The sequence below is a fragment of the Sciurus carolinensis genome, chromosome 11 (genome assembly GCF_902686445.1).
Source record: "Sciurus carolinensis chromosome 11, mSciCar1.2, whole genome shotgun sequence".
NCBI lineage: Eukaryota > Metazoa > Chordata > Mammalia > Rodentia > Sciuridae > Sciurus > Sciurus carolinensis.
In genome coordinates this window covers 80,583,910-80,600,819 of record NC_062223.1, presented here as the reverse complement: position 1 = coordinate 80,600,819, position 16,910 = coordinate 80,583,910, and the positions used below count along the sequence as shown (strand labels likewise).

General features: G+C 36.7%; 1 protein-coding gene across 3 annotated transcripts in view; it reads left to right on the top strand.

The window, feature by feature from the left end:
- Positions 1-16,910, top strand: part of Nars2 (asparaginyl-tRNA synthetase 2, mitochondrial) — a 145,649-nt gene that overhangs the window by 37,577 nt on the left and 91,162 nt on the right. The window lies entirely within an intron of this gene.

Here is a 16,910-nt window from a genome sequence, read left to right as displayed (position 1 = left end):
CAGTTTGAACAGCTATCTCAGTCATGAGCAGGACTTGCTGAGGCCGTTCCCAAGCAGGGTCCAGCCTGTTTTCCTTTCAAACCTGGATCAGGATGTGGTCACCTGGCCAGGGTGCATGCGCAGGGAATTCCAGAGGTGGTATCTGCACCAGGAGGCCCTGTGAATCTCAGGGATGACAAAGTAGAAGAGAGATCTAATATATATAACTTTAAAGAAGTCAATCCTTTGTTTCAAAGGTGGGGAAACCTATTGCTTTTCCTAAATATGGTAAGGTAACCCATGTAACATTTCATGTGGGGATAATCCTATGTCTTTTTGGGAAGCTGTAGGAATTCTCCTGAGGGCAGAGGGCAGCATTGTTTCTTCACCTTTTGTTTTGCCCAGCCTCACCCTTGAATCTTGGGGACTCCAGGCTTCTTTTCTTCTTTCCTATTCTTTTCTCTTTCTCAGACTGCACAGTAGGAAAGCAGACTGTTTACAAACAGTCTGAACTAACAACTTCCTCTCTTCCTGCTCAAATAGTTGCCAGAATAAAACCTTTCTCAGGGCTGAGAGTGGGTTTTCTGGTTAGTGGGTGTTCTGGAATGTAAATGGACCCTTATTTTAAGAACAGTTACTTTTATTCTAGACGTTCAGTGTACACCAAAATACACATTTGTGATTGGTAAGTATGGGAACATAAGCTGGACTTATTTGAAATTATTAGATCAGCAATAGGCTTTCATGTATGGCTTGTTAAAAATTGGAAAATCTTAAAGCTAACATAACAAGCAAAGTAGAATGCCTATTTATTGAGCCTGTTTCCACTGGCTTTAGTTTTTATACATGAGATGCCGTCTAATGGCATGTCAGGACAATTCCTTTAGCAATGATAGCAGCTCGATTTGTGGATTTCTCATTCACAGCTTGATACAAAACAGGAAACTACCAAACTGCAAATCATTGGGGATTTTATGGCAGATTTAGTTCCTATGTTTTGTTTTATAAGATCAGAATTCCATGCTTTGGAATAATACACTCTTTTAAAAAGGTATTTTGAATACTATAGATTCGTTTCATGAATATAGGGGGAAAAAATCTAGGAGTAAGTTGTTATATTAGAAAGGTATTTATGAGGCTGAGAAACCTAGACTCTACTACAAATCTTGCCAAAAACTAGTTGTGTATGACATTTGGCTTAACATTTAATGCTTACTCTCTTTAAGCTTTGGGTTTTCTTTTACAAAAGGGAAGTTGAAGTAAGGTCTCATCTGACTGAAAGGTTCTTGGATTCTTTACTATCTGCATCATGAAAGGTATAGCCTCTCTATAAGCCCTTACCTAGGATAAAGAAAGAAAATAGAATGTTCACTGGTGATGTGGAATGCACAGATGGTGAGCATTCTCCTTTTCCTTCATGATCTTTAAAGGAAATTGCAGATTGAGATAAACCAGGCAGTAGCTTACTATTTTGATTTTAGACCTCCTAGGTTTCTGTGGCATGCTTCATATTTATGTATTTTGTTCTCAACTTTTCCTCTCTGGGATTATAAATAAATAGAATGAAGGAAAAGGTGAAGGTGAGGGGACAAAGTAGAAGATGGAAAAGCAAAAGGAGATAAAATAGGCCATGAGTACTTTGGTGATTATGGGGTCAAGTAAATTTTCCATTGTTGATTATATTCCTTTCCACTGCACAGCTCACTGCTACTTGCTCTCTCCTTGCTACATTTTATATGGAAACAGAGTCAGATTTGTGTGGGTTTTTCTATTTCATTCCCTCGAGATCATAAAACTACTCATCTATATTTGTTCTGCTATGAGAACAGATAACTGGAGGGCAATTCAAATTATTTATTTACTGTTTTCTTGGAAATCCTCAAAGAAACAGAGGATTTTAGACCCCTGTCATACAAAACTCACTGGGCTACACACATTTTGAATTTTCTGCTTGTTCTTGGTTTTCCCTTTCTTGACTGCTATTTTCTGTCTTCCAGTGACCAAACAACCTACCAAAGTTTTTTTCTATTGTACATAATAGAGAAAGACTGAATTAAATTGTGTTGCTCCTAGAAATTTTATCTGATCAGGGAAAAGTTAGTTAAGTCATAGATTAAGATGGAAAGAATTCAAAGGATTTTAAAAAGTCTTTTGTATTGGTTTATACTGAAAAGTCTTACCCAAACAAAATTGCATACTAAAAATTAATATATAAATTAGGTAAAATAATTACTATCAGGTGACTCAAATCTATGTTGTTTGATTGATTTTCTGATCACCTATACAAGTGTCTGGCAGAACATTAAGAAAAAGTCTTGTTTATTCAGGACTTTGAATATATTGTATGACATCTTTGACTCCTGCCCACTAAATGCCCCTATACATTCCTAATTATTTTTTAGGAAACATTTTCATCATCAGTGAGAAGCACTCATCTGTAGTCCCTCCCCTGGTGATTTTATCCAGTTATAAGGTTTTATGTATGTCTACATACTGACAGCTACCAACCCTTTTATCTCCAATTCTAGCCTTTTCTTTCTGAGCTCCAGATTTGTAGAATCAACTGTCTTTTTCCCTTTGATGTCTACTGTGCATTCAGAACTAATATGTATTAAATAAAACTCTTGATTTCTTCCCTCCAAAGCCTCTTTATCTTAACAGTCTTTAAAATGTTTCCATAAAAATGACTTTTGTCTGTTCGTTTGCTTAAGTAAAAAATGTCAAAGTCAAAACTTAATTCATGCTTCTCTTGCCTGTCTCCTCTAATTCCACATCTAATTTATCAGTAAATTTTTTAGGGTTCCTTTCAATAACAATTCTCAGTCTCTCCATTTGTTTATAATATTACCAGTCTATTTCAAGGTGCTCTTTACTTTGTACTTAACAGTCTTGTCCCTGTGTTATCTGTTCTCTGCTCAGACACTGGAATAATTAATCCTTTGTACATATCATGCCACAACCCTGCTTAAAATATTTCAGTGGTTGCTTGGAATTCTAAGATTTAACCTCCTTATCATGATCTTTAAAGGCCCTGAAATGATCTGACTCGTGCCTACTTGTCCAGCCTCATCTTTTAGCACTCTTTCATCTCAATCCTCTCAAGCTACCTGCCTGTACTCCGCTCATACATAAAGCCCCTTCTTACCTCCCAATCTCCTCTGCTGGCTGTTCTTGTGCCAGTCTTTCCAGTTCATAATATAGCAAATACATTCTCTTCCTTAGGTCTCTGCTTGCTTGTTTCTGGTTCAGAGTATTCCCTTGACCCCCCATACCTGAATCACTTATCCCAACTTGTAATTATCTTGTTAGTTTACATATTCACTTTTTTCCTTCCCATTAGAATGCACGCTCTTTGAGAGCTTACATTTTTCTCTTGTTTGTTCTTTGTGTGTGGGGGTGGTATGGAAGGTTTCTGGTGAGCTAACCCAGGGCCTCACACATGTTAAGCACACACTCTACCACTGAAGTACACCCCCAGCCACAACATTTTCTATCTTAATCATTGCTGTCTCTTACAGTTTCATCACTGTCTCTTATAGTCTGTCATAGTAACCAGATGAATGAATGAGGTATATTTATATACAGATTATTATGGGAACACAAAGCATTGTCATAGCCTAGGCATGGTATTGGGATTAGAAGGTGACTCTTAGAGGTAAGAGAGCTTCATGAGTAAGTGATCGTTGAACTAAAGTGTTGTGGATTTTGTTGTTGTTCTTGTTTCTTGAGCTGAATCTTGAAGAACAGGTGGGGGTTGACAGCATGAATAGGATGAAGGATTTCTTGGTAGAGGGAGCTGTGTAGTATGTGCAAAGACCCAGCAGTCAGTGAGAGCATTTTGTAATTAAACATCACTAAAATGCAGAATAAAATTAGGGGGAGAAGGATTTACAAAGGTAAAAGGCCAGAAAATGAAGTTCCTTGTATGCCAGTTCAAGAGAGATTGTGGGGGAACTAACAAACGATTTTTGTACTGTTATCAAAATAATCAAAATTACAGTTTTATAAAGATTACTCTGGCAGTAGGCTCAAGATTTAATTGGAAGGCCATGAGACTTCTGCCTATGATTTCTTTACTGGGACATCTGTTTGTGAAGACTATTTTAGACCTTGATTATGTTAAACTCGCTTTCCTTCCTGGTGGGAGAGAGATTGTTTTGGTACAGTAGTTCCCAAGATCCTTCTATACTAAAACTTTATGGAGGACCTCAAAGAGCTTTTGTTTATGTGAATTTTATAAATTATTTTTCATAGAAACATTTTATGTTAACATTTAGTAGGTTTATTATATTTATTTTTAAATGCAGTAATACTTAACATTAGGAGGAGTACTCTTAATAACTTTTTCAGATTTTTGTAGCCATTTTGTGATGGTTACACCGTGCTTCCACAAATGGTAGTTTCTTAAACGTTAGTTACAGTGTTCATAGCATATTGCTATTGGCTATTTTGGAAATTAAAGTTGAGAAAAGCTTAAATATTTGTAGCTTCATTGAAAATAAATATAATGAACCCATTACATGTTAACATAAACAAAATGTTTCCATGAAAATTAATTTTATAAAACAAATAATTAGAAAAATGGTATTGTTTTATGTATTTGTACTTCCAATTAATGTCTAGCATTACAGAAGACAGCTGGCTTATCTTCTTTTTGTGTATGCAATCTCTTATAATATGTTGTTTTGGCTGGAATATATTAAGATAATCCTAAAGAAAAAGGAGTACCTTAATAGCCTTTTCAGATTATGGCAGCTATTTAGTGATAGCTACACTGTAACTCAACAAATTATAGTTCCTTAAACATTTGTTACACTGTTGAATATTTATAACTTACTGATCTCTAGTGGACGATCTTTAGGCCTAGAATACTCTTCTCATAACTTAGTATCATAAGTTTATTCTTATCCTTTCATGCTCTGTTACCCTGAAGTCCTTTGGTCTAGTATGCGCTTTGGGTCTTTTACCTACACCTAATTTTGTAGCATCTTACATCGATTCTCTGACTTGTGGAGATTTTCAGGTGGTGACACATCTCATTATATAATTTCAAAAAATCAAATTCATTAACATTGCTTGCACTGTCATAAAAATAAAGATTGGGAAGTTATCGTGCTCACAGTGGTGGTTCATGTTTTCTTCCCAAATCTGTTTTTGCTTGAAAGCTCAAATTTCATCATTGGGTTAAAAGGAAAAAAAATTAAAACCAGTTGTCAAGTGTTTCCTTGAAGTGATAGACTCCATATCACTCATTTTTGAGAACTATCCACTTAATATTTAAAATGGAATAATCATGGTAGGAATGTTAGTCATTCTTTCAATTAAAATTGGTATTTCATGAAATGAAGCAGCTCACTGAAATCTCAACTCAATCACGCAGGTGCTTTTACTTGATAAAGTCATCTGCTACAGTTTGGATCTGGAATGTCCCCCAAAGACTCATTAAAGTCTTATTTGCCATCCTGTGGCACTCTTAAGAAGAAGTTGAACCTTTAGGAACTGAGGCCTACAGGAAGGAAGTTAGATCACTAGGGGCATGCCCTTGAAAAGTATGTTGGAACCTTTTTTCTCTCTTCACCTCCTGGCCACCATTAGGTAAGCAGGCTTGCCACACCATATGCTCTCCGCCATGATGCTCTGCCTCACCACAGGTCCAAAAGCAACAGAGTCAACTGACCAGGGTCTAAAACTGTAAGCCATAAACCTTTCCTCCTTTTAAGTTGTTTATCTCAGGTATTTTGTCACAGTAACAACATGCCATCATAATTCATTTTGTAGCACAAGTGCTTTATATATACTTCCTATTTTGTTGCACAAATATTTAAAAAATGTGTAAGAGTCAGTATTTAATAAAATTAATCATTGAAATGACTTCATCAAAGACATTCTTAAGTGTAACTGGCTGTTAATTTTTTTCCATTTTGAGTACACAGTGGTGAAAAACACAATGACTACACCTACGGTTTGGTGCCACTGCTTTGATTTGAACAGTTTTATCCACTGTTGTTGAACCATCAGTGTAAATGTCAACACAGTAAAAAAAAAAAAAAAGACAAGTAACTAGTTAGTATTATTATGACAATGGTTTGACATCATGAATTTCCTTGAAAGGGTGTTGGAAAACCCCAGACACCTACAAACCACATTTTGACAGTTGCTATTTTGGTACAATGTAGTGCTAAATTTTACGCTGTGCTGTGGCAAAGGCCATTGGTATAACCACTCAGGAAAACAGGCATAATGCTCATCAAGATATGTACACCTTATGGTTCCGCAAGTCTGTTCTGTATTAAATACATGTCACTAGACATTTATGAAATGTATACAGCAGCATTAGTCATGTTAGTTTCAAATTGGAAACAGTTCAGATATTTGGATATTTACAAACAACAACATGGATAAGTGTTGTCTCAATTAGAACTTTTTTTTCTCTCTCCCTCATGAACACTAGGCAAACAACTCTCTCATTGAGGCTGAATATAACTGTAAATTGAAAGTGAATGAAGTCAGATGTAAAAGAATACATACTCATGATTGCATTTACATAAAGTCAGAAAAAAAAATTAGTATGAAGTTGATGATCAGGTTACCAGTTACCATTGGGGAGGAAAAAGGGATTATAGGGAGGGGCTCTAGTTTTCTGGGATGTTGTTCTTTCTGTTCTGTCTTGTGATCTGGGTCATAGACATAAAGGCATTCACTTTGTGATGAATCATTGAACTTCACATGTTCTGTATTTTTCTGCATGTGTGCTGTATATCTCAATGGAATAGTTAAAGAAAAATTAACATTTAGTGGTATTTCATCAAATGCTTTTAGTAGAAACATTTTTGTTTTCATAGCTAAATTATTATCAGTATTTTAAATGCCTTAAATCTTTATGACCCTATATCAAAAACTGTTTTTTCTAGAGTTTTAACATTTTAGAAATTGAAGTTTTCATTTATTTCAAGTAAGAATTTATACTTTATTACTACTATAGTATGCTTCCAAAGTACTTACTTAAGGAATTTTATTTGTACTTGTTCCTCAGTATTCATTTACTTGCTTTATCTTCCAATTCTGAAACCTCTAGGCACATTTATAAACTGTTTAAAAAAAAAAAAGATCCTGTTTCTGAATCTCATCTTTGCAATAAAGATACCAGAGTAAACATCAAGTTGTACTCTATGTGAGTACAGCCAAACTCCTTAGCTTCCTGGTGCTACACACACACACTGTCAGAGCAGTTCTTTATCTCCCTTTTTGTTACATTGAATGAGATTGATAGAAATGAAACTCTATTGGTACATGAAGGTTATAGCATATTGATCATAGAGATCCATATATTGACTTTAAAAAACAACACCACTACTTTTCCCAGGTATGGTGGTGCATGCCAATAATCCCAGAAACTGAGGCAGGAAGTCTTGAGTTCAAGGCCAGCTTCAGCAGCATAGACCCTATCTCAAAAAACAAAAAGGGCTGGAGATGTAGCTCAGTGGTGAAAAAGGGCTGGAGATGTAGCTCAGTGGTGAAATGCCTCTGGGTTCTATCTCCAGTACCCTCCTCCTCCTCCCCCACCAAAAAAAAAAAAACCAAAATTTTATAGAGCAATTTTAGTTCACAGCAAAATTGAGTGGAAGATATAAACATTTCCCATTTATCTTCCTCATACCTACACATGCCTAGCCTCCCCCATGAGCAACATCCCCCACCAAAATGGTGTATTTGTTACAATTGATGAACCTACATGGACACATCATTATCCCCCAAAGTCCATAGTTTACACTAGGGTTTACTTTTAGTATTATACAATCTGAGTTTTGACAATTATGTAATGAAATGTATCCACCATCATAGTATCACAAAGAATGGTTTCACTGTCCTAAAAATATTCTGTGTTCTGCCTATTCAACCATCCCTCCCCTCTTCTTTACAAAATATTTATAGTTATAGATGGACACAATACCTTTATTTTATTTATTTATTTCTATGTGGTGCTGAGGTTCGAACCCAGTTCCTCACACGTGTTAGGCAAGCACTGTACCATTGAGCTGCAGTCCTAGCCCCAATCACTCCCCTCTTAACCTCTGATAATTTCCAATCATTTTACTTTCTCCATAATTTTGTCTTTTCTATCATTTCATATATAGTCATGATTTAGTTATGACAGAATGCATTCTGAGAAATGCATTGTTAGTGATTTCATCTTTATGTGAGCATGATAGAGTGTATCTACATGAACCTAGCCTGTTGTTCCCCTAGGCTGTATGGCACAGCCTGTTGGCTCTTAGGCCAAAACCTATAGAGCATGTAACATACTGTAGGCAGCTGTAACACTATAGTAAGTATTTGTGTATCTAAACAGAAAAGGTACAATGAAGGTACAGCATAAAGGCTAAAAAATGGAACACCCGTACAGGGCACTTGCCATGAATGGGTATGTGGTTATGGGTTAAATGATGGGTAAATGGATGTGAAGGGCTAGGACATTACTGGACACTACTCTAGAATTACAGACATATACTCTTACACTACACTAATTTAAAAAAAAATTTTTTTCTTCAATAATTAATTAACATTAGTTTACTATAACTTTTATACTTCATAGAATTTTAATTTTTTAACTTTTGGACTGTTGTAGTGACAGCTTAAAACATAAACACATTGCACAGCTATACAAAACTATTTTCTTCTTTTATATCCTTGTTCTGTAAGCTTTTTACTCTCTAAATTTTTTTTTTTTCTTTTTAACTCTTAAACCTTTTTTGTTAAAAACCACCACACAAACATTACCTTAGCCTGCGTTAGCTTCTGCTAAACCCTTCACTGCGAATTCTCTTGGGAGTTGTTCTTTTTCTTCTGCCCTAGTTTCCTTTTCCCCTGCCTCTCCTCCAGCTGTGCATTCAGTAAGCAATAGTGATTTTCCAGCTTCATTATAATCTATGGAACCACCATCATACTTGCAGTCCATTGTTGACTGAAATATTAATTATGAGGTACATGTCTGTATTTTGAATCAAACAATATGTATTCTTTTCAGATTGGCTTCCTTTACTCAGTAATACACTTTAAAGTTCCTCCAGGTCTCTTCAGGACTTGAAGCTCATTTCCTTTCAGTGACGAATAATATTCCATTCCCCACATGTACAATTTATCCATTCATCTACTGAAGGACATCTTGGTTGCTTCCAAGTGCCAGCAATTATGAATAACACTGCTATAGACATCCATGTACAGTTTTTTTTTTAAATGTAGACATAAATTTTCAGCTCTTTTGGGTAAATACTAAGGAGCACAATCTCTGATTCCTATGATAAAAGGATATTCAGTTTTGTAAAAGACTGAGAAGGGCATTGCAGAGTACCTGTACCATTTTGCATTCTTGCCAACAATAAATAAGAGTTCCTGCTGCTTCACATCCTCACCAGCATTTGGCTTCATTAGCGCTCTGGATTTTAACCAGTCTATTAGGTATATAGTGGTATTGACTGGCTTTTTGGGGTACTTGGCCAGCTTAGTGCTTTTGAGTCACTTTCTATGGATCACATGGCTCATATACCTCCACTCTCAGTCATTAAAATAAGAGCAGTTAGTATTTTCAGGAATCTATGAGCCAGAATTTCTTGGTACCCCTAAAGGAGTAAGAAACTTGGGGTAGGTTCTATAAGTTCCTTTGTGCTATTAACAGACCAATTAACAATGAGTGGTAAATTGGGATTCCATGAGTATAACCTCCTCTAGACATATTCTCTAGTTTCTAGAAATCTTAAGTTCAAAGCTTCATAATAAGTACTTTTTGCTTCACAATATTAACCCATGAAATTAAAAAAATATTTGGATTCCTTAGAGACTTATCTATCTTATTACTATATCCTGCATTTAGACTAGTACCTGGTACATACTAATAACTCTGTAAATATTTGTTCAACTGAAAAATGAATTGAAGGACACCTGGAAATATGGGAGATACCTGTAATTGAGATGGGACACAAATCTATTTCACAGTGGGAAGAGCATGAGAAAAAATCTCCATTCGTGTTCATACTAAGAAGTTCAGTGATCCAGTGATCAAAAATGCTTGAATAGCCAAACATTAAAACACAGTATAAAGCTACTAAATAAAAATTATGTGAGAGATCCAAGATAGCGGACTAGAGGGTGACTGCATCTCCCGTTGCTCCAGAACTCAGGATTCAAGAAGGGGAGGTATTGAGAGACTCGGACCAACATAGAGCTGCGGGGTGAGTCTCACCCACCGGGTGAAGCTCGGCCCGGGTGGCAGGCCCAGACAGGGGAAGCTTCTCGGAGCGGGGCAGGGCAGTGAGAGTCTTCCCCAAGCAGCCCTGCTCCCTCCGGTGCCAGGCATGATCCACAGCCAGCTTCTAGGAGCAGGCTTGCCCAGTGAGAGCTTTTCTACAACCCCAAGCCCTGAACCCAGTGGCGGGCCCCGGCCCGCAGGCAACTTCTGGGACCAAGGCAGTACAGGGAGAGGCTTTCCCAGAGCAGCCTGGCTCCCTCAGGCAGGGGCAGGCCCTGTCTATAGCCAGCTTCGAGGAGCAGGACCACCCAGTGAGAGGATTTCCACACAGAACCAGCCCCCAGCCCTGGACCCAGTAGCGGGCTAGGGGCAGCTTTCTTCGGAAGCACTGCATTATCAAGTTCCTCCAAGACTTCAGGCTACTGAAGGCTGGGAGGTGATATACTGGAAATCTACAGGGACACTATAAGCCAAAGAGGAAATCTGCAATATCTCAGAGTCCCACTGATATATGACCAAGATGAGACAACAAGGGAAGAAAATGTCCCAAACAAACCTAGATACTATATCAATAAAACCCAATGACAGCACAGCAGAAGAAATGTCAGAAAGGGAGTTCAGAATGTACATAATTAAAACAATCAGGGAAGCAAACAAGGAGATGAAAGAGCAAATGCAGGCATTGAAGGAGGAGATGAAAGAGCAAATGCAGGCATTAAATGATCGCACCAATCAACAGTTAAAAGACCAAATACGGGAAGCAAGAGATCATTTCAATAAAGAGTTAGAGATACTGAAAAAAAACCAAACTGAAATACTTGAAATGAAGGAAACAATAAACCAAGTTAAAAACTCCATAGAAAGCATAACTAATAGGATAGAACACCTGGAAGACAGAACCTCAGACATTGAAGACAAATTATTTAATCTTGAAAGCAAAGTTGGCCAAACAGAAAAGATGGTAAGAAATCATGAACAGAATCTACAAGAATTATGGGATATCATGAAAAGGCCAAATTTAAGAATTATTGGGATTGAGGAAGGCACAGAGAAACAAACCAAAGGAATGAACAATCTATTCAATGAAATAATATCAGAAAATTTCCCAAATCTGAAGAATGAAATGGAAAACCAGGTACAAGAGGCTTATAGGACTCCAAATATACAAAATTACAACAGACCCACACCAAGGCACATTATTATGAAAATACCTAACATACAAAATAAAGACAGAATTTTAAAGGCCGCGAGAGAAAAGACTCGAATTACATTCAGGGGGAAACCAATAAGAATATCAGCAGATTTTTCAATCCAGACCCTAAAAGCTAGAAGGGCCTGGAACAACATTTACCAAGCCCTGAAAGAAAACAGATGCCAACCAAGAATCTTATACCCAACAAAACTGACTTTCAGATTTGACGACGAAATAAAATCCTTCCGTGATAAACAAAAGCTAAAAGAATTTACAAAAAGAAAGCCAGCATTACAGAACATTCTCAGCAGAATATTCCATGAGGAAGAGATGAAAAACAACGATGTAAATCAGCAACGGGAGGAACTAGCCTAAAGGAATAGCCAAATAAGGGAGAAAACAAATCATGTTAAAAAACAAAAATGAACCAAATGACTGGGAATACAAATCATATCACAATAATAACCCTGAATGTTAATGGCCTGAACTCATCAATTAAAAGACATAGACTGGCAGAATGGATTAAAAAGAAAGACCCAACAGTATGCTGCCGGCAAGAGACTCATCTCATAGAAAAAAACATCCACAGACTGAAGGTGAAAGGATGAGAAAAAATCTACCATGCACATGGACTCAGTAAAAAAGCAGGGGTTTCCATCCTTAGATAAAGTGGACTTCAAGCCAAAGTTAGTCAGAAGAAAGAAACAAGGACATTTCATACTGCTAAGGGAACCATAAATCAGGAAGACATAACGATAGTAAATATTTATGCCCCAAACAATGGTGCATCCCTGTACATCAAACAAATCCTTCTCAATTTCGGGAATCACATAGACCACAACACAATAATTCTGGGTGACTTTAATGTACCACTGTCACCACTAGATAGATCTTCCAAACAAAATCCAACCAAAGAAACCATAGAACTCAATAACACAATCAATAACCTAGACTTAATAGACATATATAGAATATTCCACCCATCAAAGAGCAGATTCACTTTCTTCTCAGCAGCACAGAAAATAGACCATATGTTATGCCACAAAGCAGCCCTTAGGAAATGCAAAAAAATAGAGATACTGCCTTGTGTTCTATCAGATCATAATGGACTGAGAGTAGAAATCAATGACAAAATAAAAAAGAGAAATTACTTCAACACCTGGAGACTAAATAATATTCTATTGAATGAAACATGGATAACAGAAAACATCAGGGAGGAGATAAAAAAATTCTTAGAGGTCAATGAGAAGGATGATGCAACATATCAAAATCTCTGAAACACAATGAAAGCAGTACTAAGAGGAAAATTCATTGCATGGAGTGCATTCCAGAAAAGAATGAAAAGTCAACAACTAAATGACCTAACATTACAGCTCAAAGCCCTAGAAAAAGAAGAACAGAATAACAGCAAAAGTAGTAGAAGACAGGAAATAATTAAAATCAGAGCTGAAATCAATGCAATTGAAACAAAAGAAACAATTCAAAAAATTGACAAAACAAAAGTTGGTTCTTTGAAAAAGTAAAAAAAAATAGACAAACACTTAGCCACACTAACAAGAGAAGGGCAGAGAAAACTCAAATTACTAAAATTCATGATGAAAAAGGAAATATCACAACAGACACCACTGAGATACATAACATAATGAGAAGCTACTTTGAAAATCTGTATTCCAACAAATTAGAAACTACTGAAGACATTGACAAATTTCTAGGGACATATGCTCCTCCCAAACTGAACCAGGAGGACATACACAATTTAAACAGATCAATATCAAGCAATGAAATAGAAGAAGCCATTAAAAACCTACCATCCAAGAAAAGTCCAGGACCAGACAGATTCTTAGCCAAGTTCTACAAGACCTTCAAAGAAGAACTCATTCCAATACTTCTCAAAGTATTCCAGGAAATAGAAAAGGAGGGTACCCTACCAATCTCATTCTATGACACTAATATCACCCTCATACCCAAACCAGGAAAAGATATATCAAGGAAAGAAAATTTTAGACCAATATCCTTGATGAATATAGATGCAAAGATCCTTAACAAAATATTGGCAAAACGTATCCAAAAAACATATTAAGAAAATCGTGCACCACGATCAAGTGGGGTTCATCCCTAGAATGCAAGGATGGTTTAACATCTGTAAATCAATAAACGTAATCTATCATGTCAATAGACTTAAGGATAAGAATCATAGTTATATCAATTGACGCAGTAAAAGTGTTCTACAAAATACAACACCCCTTCATGCTCAAAACACTAGAAAAAATAGGGATAGTAAGAACATACCGGAACATTGTAAAGTCTATTTATGCTAAGCCCATGGCCAACATCATTCTTAATGGAGAAAAACTGAAACCTTTCCCTTTAAAAACGGGAACAAGATAGGGATGTCCTCTTTCACCACTTCTATTCAACATTGTCCTCGAAACTCTAGCCAGAGCAATTAGGCAGACTAAAGAAATTAAAGGGATATGAATAGGAAAAGAGGAACTTAAGCTGTCACTATTTGCTGATGACATGATTCTATATTTAGAGGATCCAAAAACCTCCTCCAGAAAACTTCTAGGCTTCATCAATGAATTCAGCAAAATAGCAGGCTATAAAAACAACACGCATAAGTCTAAAGCATTTTTATACACAAGCGACAAAAGAGCTGAAAGGGAAATGAGGAAAACAACTCCATTTGCAGTAGCCTCAAAAAAAAAATAAAATACTTGGGAATCAATCTAACCAAAGAGGTAAAAGATCTCTAAAAATGAAAACTTCAAAACATTGAAGAAAGAAATTGAGGAAGACCTTAGAAGATGGAAAGATCCCCCATGTTCTTGGATAGGCAGAATTAATATTGTCAAAATGGCCATACTACTAAAAGTGCTATACAGATTCAATGCAATTCCAATTAAAATCCCAATGATGTACCTGTACATAAATAGAGCAAGCAATCATGAAATTCACCTGGAAGAATAAGAAACCCAGAATAGCTAAAACAATCCTTAGCAGGAAGAATGAAACAGGGGGTTGCAATACCAGAACTTCAACTATACTACAAAGCAATAGTAACAAAAACGGCATCGTACTGGCACCAAAATAGACAGGTAAATCAGTGGTACAGAATAGAGGACATGGACACAAACCCAAATAAATACAATTTTCTCATACTAGTCAAAGATGCCAAAAATATGCAATGGAGAAAAGATAGCCTCTTCAACAGATGGTGCTGGGAAAACTGGAAATGCATATGCAACAGAATGAAACTAAACCCCTATCTCTCACCCTGCACAAAAATCAACTCACAATGGATCAAGGACCTTGAAATCAGACCAGAGACCCTGCATTTTTTTTTTTTTTTTTTTTTTTTTGCGGTGCTGGGGATTGAACCCAGGGCCTTGTGCTTGCGGGGCAGGCACTCTACCAACTGAGCTATATCCCCAACCCCCCTGCATCTTATAGAAGAAAAAGTAGGTCCAAATCTTCAACTTGTTGGCTTAGGATCAGACTTCCTTAACAGGACTCCCATAGCACAAGAAATAAAAGCAAGAATCAATAACTGGTACAGATTCAAACTAAATAGTTTTCTCTCAGCAAAGGAAACTATCAGCAATGCGAAGAGAGAGCCTACAGAGTGGGAGAATATCTTTGCCACTCATACTTCAGATAGAGCACTAATTTCCAGAATATATAAAGAACTCAAAAAACTCTACACCAAGAATACAAATAACCCAATCAACAAACGGACTAAGGATATGAACAGACGCTTCACAGAAGATCTACAAGCAATCAACAGATATATGAAAAAATGTTCACCATCTTTAGTAATAAGAGAAATGCAAATCAAAACTACCCTAAGATTCCATCTTACCCCAATTAGAATGGCAATTATCAAGAATACAAGCAACAATAGGTGTTGGAGAGGATATGGGGAAAAGGTACACTCATACATTGCTGGCGGGGCTGCAAATTAGTGCAGCCACTCTGGAAAGCAGTGTGGAGATTCCTTAGAAAACTTGGAATGGAACCACCATTTGACCCAGCTATCCCACTCCTTGGCCTATACCCAAAGGACTTAAAATCAGCATACTACACTGATACAGTCACATCAATGTTCATACCTGCTCAATTCACAATAGCCAGACTGTGGAACCAACCTAGATGTCCTTGTCCTTCAATTGATGAATGGATAAAGAAACTGTAAATATACAATGGAATATTACTCAGCTGTAAAGAATAATAAAATTATGGCATTTGCAGGCAAATGAATGAAATTGGAGAATATCATGCTAAGTGAGATAAGCCAATCTCAAAAAACCAAAGGACAAATGATCTCACTGATAAGCGGATGATGACACATAATGGGGGGTGGGAGGAGGGCAAGAATGGAGGAAGGAGGGACTGTATAGAAGGAAAAGAGGGGTAGGAGGGGTGGGGGGAAGGAAAAAAATAACAGAATAAATCAAACATCATTACCCTATGTAAATATGAGTATGCAAATGGTATGCTCTTACTCCATGTACAAACAGAAACAACATGTATCCCATTTGTTTACGATAAAAATAAATTAAAATTTTAAAAAATCTTTTCCCTCTTATATGGAAGCTAGACTCAAATAAAAGAAAGGAGGAGGGAAGGAGAGGATATAAAATAATATATAGGGAAGATCAGTAGTGTGGAAGAAGGAGATCAAGAGGTAGAATGGAGAGATGGGAAAGCGGAGGCAATGAAGAATGATTTTTTTTTTTTTGTACCAGAGATTAAACCCAGGGTCACTTAACCATTGAACCACATCCCTACCTCACCCTCCCCACTCTTTTTTTGAGACAGTGTCTTGCTAAGTTGCTTAGGGCCTCACTAAGATACTGAAACTGGTCTTGAACTTGCAGTCCTCCTACCTCAACCTCCCAAGCCACTGGAATTACAGGCATGCACCACCATGCCCACCAGAGTGAATTCTTAAAAACTCATATTATGTGCACATATAAATATACCACAGGGAATTTCACCTTTATGTATAAGTAAAAAGAACCAATAAGTGTAAACAAATAGACAAGTGAAAAGCAATCTAGCAGAGTAGAGGAAGAAGAGTGGGGGAAGAGAGGGAGGACCAGAGGGGAAAGAGGTGATTGTGAACCGAAATCGAATTCCATACATTATGATTTTGTCAGAATGAACACCATTACTATGTATAACTATAGAAAACTATTTTTAAAAAAAGCAAACTACACTGATACGGGGGGAGAGAGGAAAGAAGTGAAAGGGAAAATACTAGGGAATGATATTGGCCAAATTATATTAGGTTGTGTGTATGTACAGATATGTAACAACAAATTCCACCATTAAGTACAACTATAGTACACCAAGAATACACCAATGAAAAATATGGAAGAAAAAATGTATTTAATGACCTAATTATAATTTAAGGTAGAAAAAATATAATAATGTAGTGATTTCAGTGATAAACATTCACACATAACCTTGGAAGGCATAATGAAGTATCAT